Source organism: Leiobunum rupestre, chromosome 6, assembly GCF_980474605.1.
Source record: "Leiobunum rupestre chromosome 6, qqLeiRupe1.1.hap1, whole genome shotgun sequence".
In the NCBI taxonomy this organism is placed as follows: domain Eukaryota; kingdom Metazoa; phylum Arthropoda; class Arachnida; order Opiliones; family Sclerosomatidae; genus Leiobunum; species Leiobunum rupestre.
The window spans coordinates 3,640,926-3,656,207 of record NC_143389.1 but is presented as its reverse complement, the minus strand read 5'-3'; the positions used below and the strand labels follow the sequence as shown (position 1 = coordinate 3,656,207).

The 15,282-nt window shown below is 41.1% G+C and overlaps 3 non-coding genes and 7 pseudogenes across 3 annotated transcripts; 7 read left to right on the top strand and 3 right to left on the bottom strand.

Moving 5' to 3' along the window:
* Positions 1–765: 765 nt before the first annotated feature.
* On the top strand, positions 766–919 carry LOC149938264 (U2 spliceosomal RNA; annotated as a pseudogene).
* A 1,274-nt stretch (positions 920–2,193) lies between these two features.
* Positions 2,194–2,374, top strand: LOC149938263 (U2 spliceosomal RNA; annotated as a pseudogene).
* A 1,963-nt stretch (positions 2,375–4,337) lies between these two features.
* Positions 4,338–4,456, bottom strand: LOC149938262 (5S ribosomal RNA). The gene has a single exon (XR_016481953.1). It is a non-coding gene; the product is annotated as a 5S ribosomal RNA (ribosomal RNA).
* A 1,150-nt stretch (positions 4,457–5,606) lies between these two features.
* Positions 5,607–5,716, top strand: LOC149938261 (U2 spliceosomal RNA; annotated as a pseudogene).
* A 1,455-nt stretch (positions 5,717–7,171) lies between these two features.
* On the top strand, positions 7,172–7,351 carry LOC149938260 (U2 spliceosomal RNA; annotated as a pseudogene).
* Positions 7,352–9,286: 1,935 nt separating this feature from the next.
* On the bottom strand, positions 9,287–9,405 carry LOC149938259 (5S ribosomal RNA). The gene has a single exon (XR_016481951.1). It is a non-coding gene; the product is annotated as a 5S ribosomal RNA (ribosomal RNA).
* Positions 9,406–10,554: 1,149 nt separating this feature from the next.
* On the top strand, positions 10,555–10,666 carry LOC149938258 (U2 spliceosomal RNA; annotated as a pseudogene).
* Positions 10,667–11,326: 660 nt separating this feature from the next.
* LOC149938257 (U2 spliceosomal RNA) lies at positions 11,327–11,506 on the top strand (annotated as a pseudogene).
* A 1,963-nt stretch (positions 11,507–13,469) lies between these two features.
* On the bottom strand, positions 13,470–13,588 carry LOC149938256 (5S ribosomal RNA). The gene has a single exon (XR_016481950.1). It is a non-coding gene; the product is annotated as a 5S ribosomal RNA (ribosomal RNA).
* A 1,150-nt stretch (positions 13,589–14,738) lies between these two features.
* LOC149938255 (U2 spliceosomal RNA) lies at positions 14,739–14,841 on the top strand (annotated as a pseudogene).
* Positions 14,842–15,282: the final 441 nt, after the last annotated feature.

Sequence of the window (15,282 nt, the reverse complement as noted above, 5' to 3'; positions counted from 1 at the left end):
AAATTGAGAGCAGTCAATTTTTATTAGTAGCGTAGTTGCTAGCCTAGGCTTCACATATTTCCGGCTTTGCTTTCCGCGCCTTTTTTCTTATTTTAAATGATTTTTGTAATAAATGTATGATGGCAAATAAGCAAAATTCTAGAAAATACTAGTCCCAAATCCACGTGTTTAAGATGAAACTTAGATCATGAAAATATCCTTAACCCCAAACATACTTCAACACCTAGGGTGCCTCCTACAACTCCTAAAAGGTACGTCTCTAAAATATTCATATAAAGACAGGACATAAGCCGAATTCTCTTAAACCAAAGAATAACAAAAGTTGTTAGTCCTGCTGAACCAGCTCTATAGTCTGTATGAAAAGTGACCGGTTATGGTCCACTTTTATAGAACGCTCTATTCGCTTATAATAAATTTTTCCTAAATGGTCATTTAAACGCGTTTGACGTTTCACGTAGAATCTAGTACACTTAATACGTTATTTATGGTCCTATAAACCACCATTTAGATTTTTTTTCCATACGGCCCGGTAAAGTGGCCCACTCTACTGTCTCTAGCCGATGACCCCAAAAGTGCCAGTCCGGGCCTGGCGGTGTACCTCTATTTCACGGATTCAAGATATCGTCTTCTCCTTTGTTCGCGCGATGGCTACAAACGTTGTCATCTCCCACCAGGACCAACATTCGGTGACGTAATTATGAAATATTTGAAATGCTCGAATTCTCTCTTTTTACTTTGTTAAACAGTGACGGCTCCTAGCGGGTTATCGCTTCTCGGCCTTTTGGCTAAGATCAAAGTGTAGTATCTGTTCTGCAGTATTATACCGAGATCTTAGTCGGGGGGCGAGAAGTGTTTATACGCCTTTTGGCGAGTTTGTTTCCTGCCTTGCTGCATGTTCCGTTCCTGTGCTGCTCCGTTCCGTTGCTGTTCCTGAAAAAAAATACCTACCTGGGACCTACCTGACGCCGCTCCTTCTTGGAGCTCTACTCACCAATCTACACTCTCCTAGCCTGAAATGGCTACGGAGGAGAAGAAAAGATCGGCTCGCCTGGAAATCGACGCTGGCTTCCTGGACGTTGCTCGGACTATCTACGACCACCTTGGACCGAAGAGTATAGACACTCTCCAACCTATGGGTAAAGGAATTTACCTGATTACTTTCACGACCCTGGCCTTTCTCCAACAAGCATTTTCATGTGACGAACTGCAAACCAATGATAAAAAATGGAAACTTACCTGTATCGATGACGACGGCATATGGATAACCATAAAGAACCTCCCCAAGTGGATCCAGTGGGATTCAGTTATAAGTACATTGCGCCAGTATGGTAATATAAAGTCCTATCATTTTGATGAATATCCGCAACTCAAAGGTGTCAAAAATGGAGACAGATCTGTCAAACTAATTATGACCAAACCCATACCTAATGTTATGTTTTTCGGGCGAATCCGCACCCTTGTATATTACAGAGGTGTTGTAAAAAGATGCTTCTTTTGCGACGAAATAGGCCACACGGCAACATCATGCGAAAGAAAGAAGGCAACACTAGAAGAAAAACAACCAGTCATACTTGAAGGCCAGGGTGCTTCTTCGGCCCAAGAGTCCGAGAACGTTCAGGCGATTAAAGCCAAAGACATCCCGCCCGACACGGCTAATCCACCGAAAACCACTGATTCCAGCCAAGCTGACCAAGAAGCAGCCGATCCCTCCGACCAATCCGAACAATCCGAAAATGAACCACTCAAGAGCGACACCGACACCGATACCGACACCGACACCAGTAAGGAGGGTACCAGCGCAACGACCGGCCAGAGGTGGGACCCAAAGACCTGGACTCAGGGAGACAACCCTGACCTAGAAAAGCTGACGCGAGCCGAACTCCAAATCCTTTCCAACCGCCTTGACAAAGAACCCGCCTCAGGAATTAGTTCCATTGATTTTTTCGTCGACGACCTCCAAGACCGAGTTAATGACATCCTCCGAAGCTACCCTAAGCGAAAGCACAGCACAACTCTTAAAAAGAAAACAAAAAAAGGAAAATCTACCCAGTGAAATTCAATTTTTAAACTTTTTGTTATTCTTTTAGACCATTAACTAATATGTTTTTAATCTTTTGCAAAAGAAAATTACGACCTGCTCTAACTTAATTTAATTTAACAAGCAGGAAAAATTGACAAGGGTACTGTACCAAATTTGATTTATTAATAAACAAATTCAGTATCTGTTCTTATCAGCTTAATATCTGATACGGGTCCCATCGGGGCCCAAGATATTAAACTTATTTTTGGACGGCGGCGGAGTGGTCGGAGCTTGCTCCACCTCCGCCACGGGTCGGCCTGGTATTGCAGTAAATCCGGGATCGGCCCACTTCTCTCTTGAAATCAAAAATCAAACGCTCTTATAATGGCGCACTGCGCAACACAGTATTTCCGGGAAATGTTATTTGGCTGTCTTTATATATATTTCTTTATTATAATATATTGCCCCTCTGACGTCATAAGTGGTAAAATCCTTATTGTCGAATAGTTAATAATGAAGAATCGGAAAGATTCCAGTTTTTGAATTTTCTTTTACCTAGTTATACACTCTTTTTCGCGGTATTTTCACGGAGGATAGGAAGGGAGGCGAAGTAGGAGGGATGAATGGCGGCAAGATTGCGGCAGCTACGCTACGTCTAGCCGCCATTTTTCCGAAATTTTCCCGCCGCTAAGCTTCTTACAAGGATGCTGCCGCGTTCATCCCTCCTACTTCGCCTCCCTTCCTATCCTCCTTGGTATTTTCCTGGGCGCGTCCATGCTTGGTTTTCCCCCTTTCAGTCCTCTCCTCCATTATGGATACCCAAGGAGTGGATGCTAGACTCCCCGTTTAGGGCAGAGGCAATGGCCGACGAGCGGGAGGCAAGTAAGAGGGGTAAAATAAAGGCGCGAAAAGAGGTTGTTCTGTGTTATTCCTGTGGTTTTATTCGTAACCCAAGGTTCGTAAATCGTGCATGTTCTAAGTGGTTGGCTGAAGGAACCGGTTTTCATAACGTAAATTCGCGGGTTTCGGTATGGTGGGTAGAGACAGCGCGCCCCTCATTTTTAGGTCATTGGGTTCCAGCCAAGATGTTCCGCGTAAAGAGAAAACACGAAATAAGCCCCTCTCCATTTTTTCTCTCTTCCCGTCTTCCGTGGACAGTGAGTCGCCGCCGGGGGCCCGCCGCCCGCGGCAGCTACATTACCAAGATATAAAGTGGCAAGGCTTATTTTTGGTAAGTACAAAATCATTTATTATATATTGCTCTATAATTAACTATATTTGGAATTAAACATTTTTGTTCTATTTATCTCAAAGTCATGATTATTCCTAACATTAATAGTATTAAACTTAATATGATATATCTTTTGTTAAAGTAGATTAGGAATTTATAATTTTAATATTTATAGAGGAGTTCGGATTTAAAATGTTATATTTTTTTAATAATGATCTCAAAGATCTGACTTTTGAAATGTTTGTTACTTTTTCTAAGTATCAATAAAACATGACATTAAATTTATATTGTGCCAAGGTTCATTTTTATATTTTACATAAACTACATCACCTAAAACAATTAATAGATAAAAGTTAGCTATATTATTTTGTTTAAAAAATATATCTCTGTCTCCGTTTTATTATTTAATTTCGTGGTTTGTTTTGATATTTTGTATTTTTGGGTTACTCCCCTAATCCATGCGGCTGTCCCATGATAAAACCTTCTATAAAACATTTTCCAAAAGTCCTTTTTTAGATTCAACTATTTAAATTACATTTAAGATTAAAATTTAGAACAAAAAATATATTTCACAATTAGAATTTGTTAATAAAATTTTAACTTTGGACTTCATTCCAAAACCAGAAAAGGCCATTTCAGAGTGGATTTTACCGCGGAAATGTTTTTGTTTAGAGATAAACGTTAGTTAGTTAGTTAGTTAGTTAGTTAGTTAATTAGTTAGTTAGTTAGTTAGTTAGTTAATTAGTTAGTTAGTTAGTTAGTTAGTTAGTTAGTTAGTTAGTTAGTTAGTAAGTAAGTAAGTAAGTAAGTAAGTAAGTAAGTTAGTACTATTTTAAGTACAAGCCTTAAGTAGAATAAAATGAAAACCAATTTTCTCGCCATTTTATTTTGTTCAATTTTGATACTAACATGTATTTTATTCACGGAAAGATGCTGCCAGTTGTTAAAAAAAGGCCAAGAGTTGACCGAAATAATATTATCGTCTGGGCGAACTTTTAATTGCATAAAAAAGCAGCGTCAAAATGATAGGATGAAGGTATTTTCCTGTTAAAAGACGCAAATCCCATCCCGCGAAAATAAATGAGTAGCCAACGGCACGCGGTGTTCCCAGGTGGTCTCCCTCCCAAGTACTGACCGCGCTCGACGCTGCTTAACTTCGGTGATCAGACGAGAACCGGTGTATTCAGCGTGATATGGCCGTTGCCGCTAGAGTGTAATTGATAGCGGTGGACAAGCCGCGACTAGCCAGGTCCTGGTAGGTTGGTGATCGCCGAGGGCCACCGGCTGCATGCGGCTCCAATAGAACGTTCTATACACTCTTTTTAGAAACGTTTACTGGGCGCCGATATTATCGTACAGACAACCAACGAGCAAGCCCTTTACCGCAGAAATTTCATCCCCCCCCCCCCCAAACCAGTTTTTTCATCACCCTCCCCGTAGACTGTAAGGTGATGGCGGTCGATTGGGAAGGCGCGTTTACGAATCTATAAAATTGGTGTGGTGTGCTTTCCCCCTTTGGAGTTCGGAGGAGGTGAAGGTTTGGCCGGTTTTTCGTCTTAGAGAAATATATTTATCTGGCAAACCCGTAAGAAATTGAGAGCAGTCAATTTTTATTAGTAGCGTAGTTGCTAGCCTAGGCTTCACATATTTCCGGCTTTGCTTTCCGCGCCTTTTTTCTTATTTTAAATGATTTTTGTAATAAATGTATGATGGCAAATAAGCAAAATTCTAGAAAATACTAGTCCCAAATCCACGTGTTTAAGATGAAACTTAGATCATGAAAATATCCTTAACCCCAAACATACTTCAACACCTAGGGTGCCTCCTACAACTCCTAAAAGGTACGTCTCTAAAATATTCATATAAAGACAGGACATAAGCCGAATTCTCTTAAACCAAAGAATAACAAAAGTTGTTAGTCCTGCTGAACCAGCTCTATAGTCTGTATGAAAAGTGACCGGTTATGGTCCACTTTTATAGAACGCTCTATTCGCTTATAATAAATTTTTCCTAAATGGTCATTTAAACGCGTTTGACGTTTCACGTAGAATCTAGTACACTTAATACGTTATTTATGGTCCTATAAACCACCATTTAGATTTTTTTTCCATACGGCCCGGTAAAGTGGCCCACTCTACTGTCTCTAGCCGATGACCCCAAAAGTGCCAGTCCGGGCCTGGCGGTGTACCTCTATTTCACGGATTCAAGATATCGTCTTCTCCTTTGTTCGCGCGATGGCTACAAACGTTGTCATCTCCCACCAGGACCAACATTCGGTGACGTAATTATGAAATATTTGAAATGCTCGAATTCTCTCTTTTTACTTTGTTAAACAGTGACGGCTCCTAGCGGGTTATCGCTTCTCGGCCTTTTGGCTAAGATCAAAGTGTAGTATCTGTTTGCTCCTTTCTTCAAAGCCAAAGGCCGGGAATCGTATGTACCTGTAAAAGGGTAGTATACTCACCTGTCCTGCTGATCCAGTACCACAGTTCCAGTCCTGCTGATCCAGTGCCATAGTTCCAGTCCAGTTGTTCCAGCCGTCCGCAGTCTTGGATCCACTACTCCGGGGATCGCCGCCTGGCGGTTCCAGTCATCACGCCGCAATCCTGACGTCAAAGCCAGCCACCATGCTTCCTGAGACGTCGACGGCTGTTAATCAGCTAGCTCCTGTTCCAACTTCAGCTCCAGCTTCTGCACTCAAGGCTACCACAGCCCGTATAAAGTTCGACGGTGTCGGCGTTGAAGATTTGGCGCAAGCCCTTTTCGACCACGTCGGCCTGAAGAAAATTACCGTCTTTCAAATGGTATCGAAGTCCGAAGCTCTGATCACTTTTCGAGATACTGCAAGCTATCAGAGAGCCGTCGATAGTGGCATCATCGTCGACAACAAGCAGCTAGATATCACTGGGGTGGCAGATCCGGTCTCTTACATAACAGTAAGGGATGCACCGAGCTGGTGGGATTTAGCTGTCTTCAAAAACGCCTTGAAGTCCTGTTGTGACGTCATATCAGAAGTCTGGGAGACCTACCAGACAGGGGCTCTGAAAGATCTCTACACGGGAACTCGTCGCCTGCAAGTAAAAGTCAAGGGGCCAATCCCGAACCTGATGACCATAAATGGACATCAAATTCAAATCACCTATAGGGGAGTCCAGAGAATGTGTTTTTATTGTCACAAAGACACGCATCAGGTTCGGGATTGCCCGAAAAAGAAGAAAAAGGCTCGCCAACCTCCAGAGTCCAACGGAGAAATTACGCCACCAGCCAAGCACCCGGAATCCAATGAGACCACCGTAGAAGACAACCTAAAAGGAAAAAATTTAAGTAAAAAAACAGTACTTACCCAGGCAGACGAATCCAAGACCTCCAACGAAAGTTTTTACTTGACGACACCTTCTCCAAAGACCGTTGATCCTCCCGCCAAAATCTGTTCCTTCGCCGACGCACTGAAATCACCACCACAGCAAGATGACCTAGAACCCGAACCTGAATACGAATCTGACACCAACGAACATGACAGCCCAACAACCAGACCAAGATTCGATCCATTAGATTGGAACTATAACGAAGTGCCAGGCCTTAACCTACTAAGGAAAAACGAACTTCAAGCCCTCCTCGAAAAAATCAATGCCAGAGCCCCCACACGTTCAATCAGCCTAACCCGGACAGCAGAAGACCTCGTCGTAAGAATAACCGAACTCCTGAAAAACTATCCCAAAAGAAGACGTAGTAGAACTCCAGAAAAAGAAATTAAAAAAGGAAAAATATGATTTAAATTCAATTTTTAAAAGTTTTAACATAGTTCTTAGCTCGACTTTTATACAATGATCCCTTTTAAACGATTGTTCGCGCTAATTTAATTAATTAAACCGTGAACAAATATATAACGAATGTAAAAATGTAAAAATGTAAAATCAAACGAAGCTTTTAATAAACAATTAAAAGTATCTGTTCTTATCAGCTTAATATCTGATACGGGTCCCATCGGGGCCCAAGATATTAAACTTATTTTTGGACGGCGGCGGAGTGGTCGGAGCTTGCTCCACCTCCGCCACGGGTCGGCCTGGTATTGCAGTAAATCCGGGATCGGCCCACTTCTCTCTTGAAATCAAAAATCAAACGCTCTTATAATGGCGCACTGCGCAACACAGTATTTCCGGGAAATGTTATTTGGCTGTCTTTATATATATTTCTTTATTATAATATATTGCCCCTCTGACGTCATAAGTGGTAAAATCCTTATTGTCGAATAGTTAATAATGAAGAATCGGAAAGATTCCAGTTTTTGAATTTTCTTTTACCTAGTTATACACTCTTTTTCGCGGTATTTTCACGGAGGATAGGAAGGGAGGCGAAGTAGGAGGGATGAATGGCGGCAAGATTGCGGCAGCTACGCTACGTCTAGCCGCCATTTTTCCGAAATTTTCCCGCCGCTAAGCTTCTTACAAGGATGCTGCCGCGTTCATCCCTCCTACTTCGCCTCCCTTCCTATCCTCCTTGGTATTTTCCTGGGCGCGTCCATGCTTGGTTTTCCCCCTTTCAGTCCTCTCCTCCATTATGGATACCCAAGGAGTGGATGCTAGACTCCCCGTTTAGGGCAGAGGCAATGGCCGACGAGCGGGAGGCAAGTAAGAGGGGTAAAATAAAGGCGCGAAAAGAGGTTGTTCTGTGTTATTCCTGTGGTTTTATTCGTAACCCAAGGTTCGTAAATCGTGCATGTTCTAAGTGGTTGGCTGAAGGAACCGGTTTTCATAACGTAAATTCGCGGGTTTCGGTATGGTGGGTAGAGACAGCGCGCCCCTCATTTTTAGGTCATTGGGTTCCAGCCAAGATGTTCCGCGTAAAGAGAAAACACGAAATAAGCCCCTCTCCATTTTTTCTCTCTTCCCGTCTTCCGTGGACAGTGAGTCGCCGCCGGGGGCCCGCCGCCCGCGGCAGCTACATTACCAAGATATAAAGTGGCAAGGCTTATTTTTGGTAAGTACAAAATCATTTATTATATATTGCTCTATAATTAACTATATTTGGAATTAAACATTTTTGTTCTATTTATCTCAAAGTCATGATTATTCCTAACATTAATAGTATTAAACTTAATATGATATATCTTTTGTTAAAGTAGATTAGGAATTTATAATTTTAATATTTATAGAGGAGTTCGGATTTAAAATGTTATATTTTTTTAATAATGATCTCAAAGATCTGACTTTTGAAATGTTTGTTACTTTTTCTAAGTATCAATAAAACATGACATTAAATTTATATTGTGCCAAGGTTCATTTTTATATTTTACATAAACTACATCACCTAAAACAATTAATAGATAAAAGTTAGCTATATTATTTTGTTTAAAAAATATATCTCTGTCTCCGTTTTATTATTTAATTTCGTGGTTTGTTTTGATATTTTGTATTTTTGGGTTACTCCCCTAATCCATGCGGCTGTCCCATGATAAAACCTTCTATAAAACATTTTCCAAAAGTCCTTTTTTAGATTCAACTATTTAAATTACATTTAAGATTAAAATTTAGAACAAAAAATATATTTCACAATTAGAATTTGTTAATAAAATTTTAACTTTGGACTTCATTCCAAAACCAGAAAAGGCCATTTCAGAGTGGATTTTACCGCGGAAATGTTTTTGTTTAGAGATAAACGTTAGTTAGTTAGTTAGTTAGTTAGTTAGTTAATTAGTTAGTTAGTTAGTTAGTTAATTAGTTAGTTAGTTAGTTAGTTAGTAAGTAAGTAAGTAAGTAAGTAAGTAAGTAAGTTAGTACTATTTTAAGTACAAGCCTTAAGTAGAATAAAATGAAAACCAATTTTCTCGCCATTTTATTTTGTTCAATTTTGATACTAACATGTATTTTATTCACGGAAAGATGCTGCCAGTTGTTAAAAAAAGGCCAAGAGTTGACCGAAATAATATTATCGTCTGGGCGAACTTTTAATTGCATAAAAAAGCAGCGTCAAAATGATAGGATGAAGGTATTTTCCTGTTAAAAGACGCAAATCCCATCCCGCGAAAATAAATGAGTAGCCAACGGCACGCGGTGTTCCCAGGTGGTCTCCCTCCCAAGTACTGACCGCGCTCGACGCTGCTTAACTTCGGTGATCAGACGAGAACCGGTGTATTCAGCGTGATATGGCCGTTGCCGCTAGAGTGTAATTGATAGCGGTGGACAAGCCGCGACTAGCCAGGTCCTGGTAGGTTGGTGATCGCCGAGGGCCACCGGCTGCATGCGGCTCCAATAGAACGTTCTATACACTCTTTTTAGAAACGTTTACTGGGCGCCGATATTATCGTACAGACAACCAACGAGCAAGCCCTTTACCGCAGAAATTTCATCCCCCCCCCCCCAAACCAGTTTTTTCATCACCCTCCCCGTAGACTGTAAGGTGATGGCGGTCGATTGGGAAGGCGCGTTTACGAATCTATAAAATTGGTGTGGTGTGCTTTCCCCCTTTGGAGTTCGGAGGAGGTGAAGGTTTGGCCGGTTTTTCGTCTTAGAGAAATATATTTATCTGGCAAACCCGTAAGAAATTGAGAGCAGTCAATTTTTATTAGTAGCGTAGTTGCTAGCCTAGGCTTCACATATTTCCGGCTTTGCTTTCCGCGCCTTTTTTCTTATTTTAAATGATTTTTGTAATAAATGTATGATGGCAAATAAGCAAAATTCTAGAAAATACTAGTCCCAAATCCACGTGTTTAAGATGAAACTTAGATCATGAAAATATCCTTAACCCCAAACATACTTCAACACCTAGGGTGCCTCCTACAACTCCTAAAAGGTACGTCTCTAAAATATTCATATAAAGACAGGACATAAGCCGAATTCTCTTAAACCAAAGAATAACAAAAGTTGTTAGTCCTGCTGAACCAGCTCTATAGTCTGTATGAAAAGTGACCGGTTATGGTCCACTTTTATAGAACGCTCTATTCGCTTATAATAAATTTTTCCTAAATGGTCATTTAAACGCGTTTGACGTTTCACGTAGAATCTAGTACACTTAATACGTTATTTATGGTCCTATAAACCACCATTTAGATTTTTTTTCCATACGGCCCGGTAAAGTGGCCCACTCTACTGTCTCTAGCCGATGACCCCAAAAGTGCCAGTCCGGGCCTGGCGGTGTACCTCTATTTCACGGATTCAAGATATCGTCTTCTCCTTTGTTCGCGCGATGGCTACAAACGTTGTCATCTCCCACCAGGACCAACATTCGGTGACGTAATTATGAAATATTTGAAATGCTCGAATTCTCTCTTTTTACTTTGTTAAACAGTGACGGCTCCTAGCGGGTTATCGCTTCTCGGCCTTTTGGCTAAGATCAAAGTGTAGTATCTGTTTCTTCTGCGACCAGGAGGGACATACGGCGTCCGCATGCGAGGCAAAAAAGGCCAGAAAGGAAGCAACCGAGAGGTCCGAGCACGTCCAGGAAGGGGAAAGCTTGGAAACCCAAGAAAAGATTGTGGCACCCAAGGAGCAAGAGCTCGCAACGGTATCAGCGGAATTGGCGGACCCACCCAGCGACCACCAGGAACCCCAGCCCAAGAAACGCAGCAACAGTACATATGTCCATCCGCAACAACTAGAGAAATTAAAGAACTATTCACAGGCAGAACTACGAGATTTTAGGGAATTCCTCGAGACTACCGAAACAATAGGCGACCGCAGGAAACAAGTGTATTTCGCGCTGATGAACAAGGAACAGGAAAAATTCTCCAAAAGACGAATGACCAACTCTCCAGGGAAATCAATAAAGAAAGGCAAGACAGAAGACGTTGAGAAGACATTCGCTAGCGCCACCAAAACCACACCGGAGCAAGATCTTTACGCAGATTACGTTACATACTGAATTTTTTAATTTTACTCAAATGTTTTAAAACCTGAAAAAATAGAAAAAAAGAAAACAAATACTTACCTTGATCGTATATGAACTTGGACACTCCTAGAAATTAGAAAATGTAAATACTTGATTTTTTTAGCTTATCCGACTTTGTTCGCGCTAATTTAACTAATTAAAAACGCGAACAAATATAACAAATGTAAAAATGTAAATATGTAAAATCAAACGAAGCTTTTAATAAACAATTAAAAGTATCTGTTCTTATCAGCTTAATATCTGATACGGGTCCCATCGGGGCCCAAGATATTAAACTTATTTTTGGACGGCGGCGGAGTGGTCGGAGCTTGCTCCACCTCCGCCACGGGTCGGCCTGGTATTGCAGTAAATCCGGGATCGGCCCACTTCTCTCTTGAAATCAAAAATCAAACGCTCTTATAATGGCGCACTGCGCAACACAGTATTTCCGGGAAATGTTATTTGGCTGTCTTTATATATATTTCTTTATTATAATATATTGCCCCTCTGACGTCATAAGTGGTAAAATCCTTATTGTCGAATAGTTAATAATGAAGAATCGGAAAGATTCCAGTTTTTGAATTTTCTTTTACCTAGTTATACACTCTTTTTCGCGGTATTTTCACGGAGGATAGGAAGGGAGGCGAAGTAGGAGGGATGAATGGCGGCAAGATTGCGGCAGCTACGCTACGTCTAGCCGCCATTTTTCCGAAATTTTCCCGCCGCTAAGCTTCTTACAAGGATGCTGCCGCGTTCATCCCTCCTACTTCGCCTCCCTTCCTATCCTCCTTGGTATTTTCCTGGGCGCGTCCATGCTTGGTTTTCCCCCTTTCAGTCCTCTCCTCCATTATGGATACCCAAGGAGTGGATGCTAGACTCCCCGTTTAGGGCAGAGGCAATGGCCGACGAGCGGGAGGCAAGTAAGAGGGGTAAAATAAAGGCGCGAAAAGAGGTTGTTCTGTGTTATTCCTGTGGTTTTATTCGTAACCCAAGGTTCGTAAATCGTGCATGTTCTAAGTGGTTGGCTGAAGGAACCGGTTTTCATAACGTAAATTCGCGGGTTTCGGTATGGTGGGTAGAGACAGCGCGCCCCTCATTTTTAGGTCATTGGGTTCCAGCCAAGATGTTCCGCGTAAAGAGAAAACACGAAATAAGCCCCTCTCCATTTTTTCTCTCTTCCCGTCTTCCGTGGACAGTGAGTCGCCGCCGGGGGCCCGCCGCCCGCGGCAGCTACATTACCAAGATATAAAGTGGCAAGGCTTATTTTTGGTAAGTACAAAATCATTTATTATATATTGCTCTATAATTAACTATATTTGGAATTAAACATTTTTGTTCTATTTATCTCAAAGTCATGATTATTCCTAACATTAATAGTATTAAACTTAATATGATATATCTTTTGTTAAAGTAGATTAGGAATTTATAATTTTAATATTTATAGAGGAGTTCGGATTTAAAATGTTATATTTTTTTAATAATGATCTCAAAGATCTGACTTTTGAAATGTTTGTTACTTTTTCTAAGTATCAATAAAACATGACATTAAATTTATATTGTGCCAAGGTTCATTTTTATATTTTACATAAACTACATCACCTAAAACAATTAATAGATAAAAGTTAGCTATATTATTTTGTTTAAAAAATATATCTCTGTCTCCGTTTTATTATTTAATTTCGTGGTTTGTTTTGATATTTTGTATTTTTGGGTTACTCCCCTAATCCATGCGGCTGTCCCATGATAAAACCTTCTATAAAACATTTTCCAAAAGTCCTTTTTTAGATTCAACTATTTAAATTACATTTAAGATTAAAATTTAGAACAAAAAATATATTTCACAATTAGAATTTGTTAATAAAATTTTAACTTTGGACTTCATTCCAAAACCAGAAAAGGCCATTTCAGAGTGGATTTTACCGCGGAAATGTTTTTGTTTAGAGATAAACGTTAGTTAGTTAGTTAGTTAGTTAGTTAGTTAATTAGTTAGTTAGTTAGTTAGTTAGTTAATTAGTTAGTTAGTTAGTTAGTTAGTTAGTTAGTTAGTTAGTTAGTTAGTAAGTAAGTAAGTAAGTAAGTAAGTAAGTAAGTTAGTACTATTTTAAGTACAAGCCTTAAGTAGAATAAAATGAAAACCAATTTTCTCGCCATTTTATTTTGTTCAATTTTGATACTAACATGTATTTTATTCACGGAAAGATGCTGCCAGTTGTTAAAAAAAGGCCAAGAGTTGACCGAAATAATATTATCGTCTGGGCGAACTTTTAATTGCATAAAAAAGCAGCGTCAAAATGATAGGATGAAGGTATTTTCCTGTTAAAAGACGCAAATCCCATCCCGCGAAAATAAATGAGTAGCCAACGGCACGCGGTGTTCCCAGGTGGTCTCCCTCCCAAGTACTGACCGCGCTCGACGCTGCTTAACTTCGGTGATCAGACGAGAACCGGTGTATTCAGCGTGATATGGCCGTTGCCGCTAGAGTGTAATTGATAGCGGTGGACAAGCCGCGACTAGCCAGGTCCTGGTAGGTTGGTGATCGCCGAGGGCCACCGGCTGCATGCGGCTCCAATAGAACGTTCTATACACTCTTTTTAGAAACGTTTACTGGGCGCCGATATTATCGTACAGACAACCAACGAGCAAGCCCTTTACCGCAGAAATTTCATCCCCCCCCCCCCCAAACCAGTTTTTTCATCACCCTCCCCGTAGACTGTAAGGTGATGGCGGTCGATTGGGAAGGCGCGTTTACGAATCTATAAAATTGGTGTGGTGTGCTTTCCCCCTTTGGAGTTCGGAGGAGGTGAAGGTTTGGCCGGTTTTTCGTCTTAGAGAAATATATTTATCTGGCAAACCCGTAAGAAATTGAGAGCAGTCAATTTTTATTAGTAGCGTAGTTGCTAGCCTAGGCTTCACATATTTCCGGCTTTGCTTTCCGCGCCTTTTTTCTTATTTTAAATGATTTTTGTAATAAATGTATGATGGCAAATAAGCAAAATTCTAGAAAATACTAGTCCCAAATCCACGTGTTTAAGATGAAACTTAGATCATGAAAATATCCTTAACCCCAAACATACTTCAACACCTAGGGTGCCTCCTACAACTCCTAAAAGGTACGTCTCTAAAATATTCATATAAAGACAGGACATAAGCCGAATTCTCTTAAACCAAAGAATAACAAAAGTTGTTAGTCCTGCTGAACCAGCTCTATAGTCTGTATGAAAAGTGACCGGTTATGGTCCACTTTTATAGAACGCTCTATTCGCTTATAATAAATTTTTCCTAAATGGTCATTTAAACGCGTTTGACGTTTCACGTAGAATCTAGTACACTTAATACGTTATTTATGGTCCTATAAACCACCATTTAGATTTTTTTTCCATACGGCCCGGTAAAGTGGCCCACTCTACTGTCTCTAGCCGATGACCCCAAAAGTGCCAGTCCGGGCCTGGCGGTGTACCTCTATTTCACGGATTCAAGATATCGTCTTCTCCTTTGTTCGCGCGATGGCTACAAACGTTGTCATCTCCCACCAGGACCAACATTCGGTGACGTAATTATGAAATATTTGAAATGCTCGAATTCTCTCTTTTTACTTTGTTAAACAGTGACGGCTCCTAGCGGGTTATCGCTTCTCGGCCTTTTGGCTAAGATCAAAGTGTAGTATCTGTTCCCAGCTATTTCGCTGAAATCTTGGCCGAAAGGCCGTCAAGCGAGTTTTCCAGCTATACAGCTAGTTCCTGCGATGCTGACTTACCTGCCGGTATCCTGACGTTCCTGTTCCTGTTCCTGCTTCTGAAGCTGCCGCTGCTGTTTCCGGTTCCTCTGCTGTTCCTGACTCCGCTGCTGTTCCTGGTCCTGGTCCTGCTGAGACTTACCTGTCGCTGCTGTTCCTGGTCACTACGCCGTATCCTGACTTGGCTGACTCCTGCCATTACCTTTTGACGCCGTTCCTTCTTGGGACTTACCTTCAACCGACGACCTCTCCACAGCCTTAATGGCTGCAGAGGTAAAAAAACGGACTGCCCGGCTTGAAGTCGACGCCGGATTCCTGGACGTCGCTCGGACCTTCTACGAAAAACTTGGACCACAGTGCTTGGAGACTCTTCAACCTGTTGGAAAAAGTTGTTACCTACTCACCTTTACCACTCTGGCCTTCCTCCAGCAAGCT